The sequence below is a fragment of the Cryptomeria japonica genome, chromosome 10, assembly GCF_030272615.1.
Source record: "Cryptomeria japonica chromosome 10, Sugi_1.0, whole genome shotgun sequence".
Taxonomy (NCBI): domain Eukaryota; kingdom Viridiplantae; phylum Streptophyta; class Pinopsida; order Cupressales; family Cupressaceae; genus Cryptomeria; species Cryptomeria japonica.
The window spans coordinates 248,604,200-248,609,743 of NC_081414.1; positions in this window are offsets into that span (position 1 = coordinate 248,604,200).

The window sequence follows — 5,544 nt, forward strand, 5'->3', positions numbered from 1 at the left end:
TAGTTATCTCCCAATACCATGTGCAGGGCATGGAGGACCACCCCTTGCCCTAGTTTTGAATATCTCCATCATCCTCTTCTAAAAAATGTCTCCATAAAAGATCATTTGGCTTTTCCTCGAAATTAGGCATATTGACGAGTCCATATTTGCTTTCATGGTTTGTTACGTAGTGACATATGTTACTTGATATGTCTATATAGCCCAAGCATATTGATAAATCTACAACTATCACACCCCTCCTTCAATTTTCTTATCATCTCATAATGCTAACTTTCCCTTCCAACATGCCTAATTGGTAATGCGATCTTGAAACTCTATGTTTGTGTTACAAAAAATGTTCTAGTCCGCAATTGGCATGGCCTCAACATCCTCTAGAATCATATCCACTACCACCTTTGTAGTGCCATCTGCCAACTCATTGCCCTCCCAATATACATGCAATACAATAAAATATTTGAATTTCTTAATTTCCCCCTTCACAAGTCTATGCCAATTTCCTAATTTCCAATTTGGAATTTGGCTAGTTCAGATAACATTAACAATAATTTGTGAGTCCCCCTCCAAGTGTATTTTATGATTTTTTCTCTCTACGATCAAACCCAAAAGGTCACCCTAAAACTTCACTTTATTATTCGTAGCCTAACCCATCCACTTTCCTACCATCAATAGGATGCGTCCTTCCACATTTTTGATCACGCCTCCTACCCTAGACATTCCCAAATTGCCCCAAGCTGCCCCATCAAAGTTGACCTTGATTCAACCTCCCTCTAGTGGATTCCACTCCACATCCTTCCCGATACTCTTAGATAGATTAACCTATCCAACCCTATAAATGAAGGGAATCACTCTTTTATGTTATTTGCAATTTGTTTTCTCACTATTCATTGTCCAATTTATGTTTTATAGAAAAATAATTATAACTATTTTAAGTTTACTTTAAAATAATTAATCCTTTCTTTCTTATATACAATTTTTTCCCTCAATATTCATTATATTATTGATGTCATATTGTTAATCTCAAATAAAAATAATATTTTATTATACAACTTATAATTTTTTTTGAAGAAACTGTTATAAATTATTGTTTAATATTTAGGATGGATAAACATTAGTGATGCAAGGCAAAAGGGGCACAAGGCACAAACAAATAAGTTAAAATGTTAGTAGATTAGTTACAACCAAAACGAAATACAAATGAACTTAAAAACCTTAAGATGCATATCAAGAGAGATATAAAGCACACACTAAAGAGCATACATAAATGAAAAAGGGAAAGAAAACCCCCCAAGATGCTCCCAAGAATGCCCATATATATTCCTCCCTTGTTCCTCTCCTCTCCAAGTCCCACATGAGTGTAGCTCTCAGCTTTTAGCACTATCCATGGATGTCATATGAAGATTCAAGATGGTTGTAAAAATGAAAACGAATGCTTATGCAAGTGTGAATGATTTACTATGAGAAAGCTCCTAATTAGTTTATGTGAATTTTAGTATAATAACAATGCAAATGCTTCTTAATTCTCTCTAAAATGACTATAAGTTTGATGCACAAAAGACTTCTGATCTGAAAATGAAGAATAAGAGCTTTATTTATAGGGGAAATAGGGCAATGGATGGTCAAGATTGAATAATCTCAACAAGGGCCAAGATTGAAAGTTAATTAATCCATGTGATGGCTTTCAACCCAATCCCATGATGACAAATGTCAACATGAGATGGCTTGAGAGGAGAGGGAAGAAGCTTTAAATGTTTGAGATAACATGAAGGTTACCCTAGGAGGGTTTGATTAGGCTTGAGTTAATGAATAAAGCTTTTATCCAATGGATAAACTCTTGTGCAAGAGTTAATGGGGATAACCATGGTCAAAGCAATGAATGCTTGAAGAGACCCATGAGTTAAATGAGGGTTGAGTTAGAGGGAAAGCCTCTAACCATGTGGGCAAGTTGACTTAACCATTAAGGGCTATGTAAGAGCCATAAATGGTTTAGAAGACTTTGGGGGTTAATTTGTTGAAGAATAAAAGCCTTTAATGCATTTCAAAGACTTTGGAGGCTTTGAGAAGTGACTTCTCTTTGCTTAGGAATGTGACAGTAATTAGGAGATGAATTAGGCTAAATTGAAATGGATTAGAAGAATCTAGAAGGGGTTTAGGAGGCAAGTGGGTTTGGTGGGTCAGAGAATAGGATTTTAATTAAAATAAAGATTCATTTATTTCAACTAAAATTGTGCAACTTGCATTTGTAGGAGAATGCAAGTGGGAGGGTTTTTAGAGGTTTAAATAAATATTTAAATGAAGAAAGGGGTTAATTTAAACAAATATGCTTTATTCATTTAATTAATTGTTAGAGTATGGTTTAATGAATTAATTTAAATAAATTGAATAATTTATTTAATTAATAGAAGAAGAGGTTTAAGATGAATTAATTAAATATTAATTTAATTAATTGTTGACTGATGGTTAAATAATCAAATGAATACTAAATATTCATTTAATTAAGTGGATAGATTTATGTGTCTACAATTATAATTATATCTCCCATCATCTTTTAAATGGATGCATTTAAAATTGTTTGATGACATAGAAGTATTTATTCCATCATTAAGTTTTTTTTTTATCGATAATAAGTAGTTTTTATTGCTAAAAAAGGGAATTACAATCCTGCCAAAAAGTGGTTTCCCCAACACACCAATCCAGAAATTGCAACCAAAATACCCTCCCCAAATCGCTCATGAACAACATTATACATATAGTATATAGGGCATGCAAAACAAAACCCACCCATACATTATCGAAAGCATCCATAGTCTTAAAGGAGATAACGAACAAAAACTAAAATAGGGAATCATCTCCCGAGCAACAAAACATCATAATTTAAAACTACCCGGCTAACTAGGGTTTGCACTTCTTTCATCTTCTTCTGTCTTGGCCTCAACCGCTGGCACATCAGTTCCCGCTCCTCCGCTTGGGCTTGTCGGATCACCTCCTCCAGCTCCATGATTTGCACAAACATTTTCACTGCGCCTCCTCCCTGTATCTTGCTTTTACATTATCCTATTCCCACCTTACAAAGGGAATATGTTTCACTCTTTGCACCTGATGAAAACCAATTACACCCTCACAAATGTCAAACCCAACACCCGACACTACCCATTCCAAAAGCGACTCCATGTTCTCAAGAACCTCCACGGGGACAATTATCTTCATCACCTTTCGAACCAGCTCTTTGGAAACTTCTAGGTCCAGTCCCCAAGCCATAATGAGCGAATACACATCCATTTTAGTCCGGTATCGATGCTCCACAACCCCTAAATCTTGGCCCAAAATCAACTGCACACACTTAATCAACAATTCATCCTTGGAGTCAAACATATGCTTCAATCTCCTCTCCAAAATTGGTCCTCAGAATGGGCATAAGAGAGTTGAAGTTGGCCTTCATTGCACTCTGAAAACCAACAAGCCACCCTCACACATTCACCACAAAAGCACATAATGTGCTATTCAAAAAAATTGCAGAAGACACTTGAAGTGTCACACAAAGATCGACACCTCCCATAAATGCAAGTCCCATCTAACATTGCCGGTAAATCAGGCTTGATCAACATTAATTGCCATCAACAGGTAGCACCAGCTGAACCAAGAGGAGAAGAGAGCAAGTACCCACATTAATAAAATCACATCCTCAGCGAAGGTACGTACAATTAAATGTCTGACTGAGTTGGCCATTGTACCTCCACGTCATCTCCACCCCACCATCTTGTCATAAAACTATCCAAATCACAGGCCACGTTGGACAAAAAGTTCACCACCCCATTTCCTGCTCTACGAATATGAGATATCCAAAAATCCTGGAAAAAACGAAGCCTTGAACAAATAATCGAAATGAATTTGTTTATTCGCCAACTTGGTGAAGCCCCTTTCGCTATTGCTTCCACCACAACTTTTGAATCCCCTTTTAGGTGTACCTTTGGGAATTTCATATTACTTGCTAATTCCACTGCAAGCAAAGTAACCTGCGCCTTAGCCTCATTATTCATGCCATCTTGCAGTCTCTGTGCCCCTTTGAGCAACACCTTACTTTTTTCATCCTGAGCCACACACCTTGCACCTACCCGGGTTTCCCCTTGAAGCTCCATCAAATTTGATCTTGATCCATCCTTGCCCTGGTTTTGTCCACACCTCATCATTAACTCTTCCACCCTTGGTAGAAGGATTAACCCTAGAGAACCCATGAACGAGATTCCATTCATTAAGAGTTACTTTATTTTATTTTAACGATATTTTATTTAGTACATGTTTAAATTTTTTGATGTCTTTATTTTATTTTACGATAAAACTATTTTATTTACTTTAAAGTTTGGTTTTTAATATTAAAAAAAATGTTTAACTCTAAATATTTTTTTCAACTATTATTTCATTGTCATGACATGATGCTTATTTGTGTTGACACTATTACTTACACTTATGAGCATAATAAAAGTAAAGTATTATTACTTCTTCATTAATATTTTTTTATTTATTTGATAAGGAATTATTATATATAATGAGTAATTTTTTTTTCTCTTGATGTCATCTCTGTCTTTATATAGCAAATATCAACAATTTGAGTAAGCATACATCTAAACTAAAAAATTGCCTTTGAATAAAAAACCATGTACACGAGATTCCAATTGTCAAAGATAAATAAATACTTTCAATAACTACTACCAAATCAAACATTTTATAAAACTAAAAATCATAAATAACTTTATTTTTTATCCACCAAATTAGACAATCTATGAAAACAAAAAAATAAAAAACAACTTTGCTTTCCACATAAACACTCTTTATAATATTTTTAATAACATCTTAGACCAAGTATAGAAATAACTCTACCTTACAAACACTCCTCAATACCTTTAATGACAACTATAAGATTGAAAAATGTATAAAGTAGAAAAATACAAATTTTACCCACATCAATATACCCTTGATCTATTACGAAAATGGAAGATGTTTTAGTCAAAAGTTGACTTCCATATCAAAGAGGGGAGAGGGGTGAATAGTGGTGCAAGCTTTTATTGTGGGAATAGGAGTTGATAGCTTAGTCCACTTGTTAAAAAAATAAAATTTGATACATGTGATCGAATTCAAAGTAACAAAAGACAATCTTATGAATTGTAGAAATCTATTAACATGGAGAATTTCTCAAATGTTTTTAGATAGAGGGATCCACAATACCACTCTTGACTTCTAGACTCGTCTATTCTGGTTCCAAAACGATAGTACGGATTGCCTAATACACATGTTAGTATTGCATTTTATACCATCGATTTTACAATAAACGATTGCGATTGACTAACACATCACTATAATGCTGTACCAAAGATCTGTTTTGGAACCAAACAAAATGATCTTATAAATAATATAATATCCTCCATTAAAAATTTTATAATGCTATTTCCTTGAAAACCACAAAGAAAGATTCAACTGTCAAACAAAAATTTACTTGAAAGGGTGAGTTGACTAAACTGTTCCGGGCCAGCCCACAACCACTGTAGATTTATG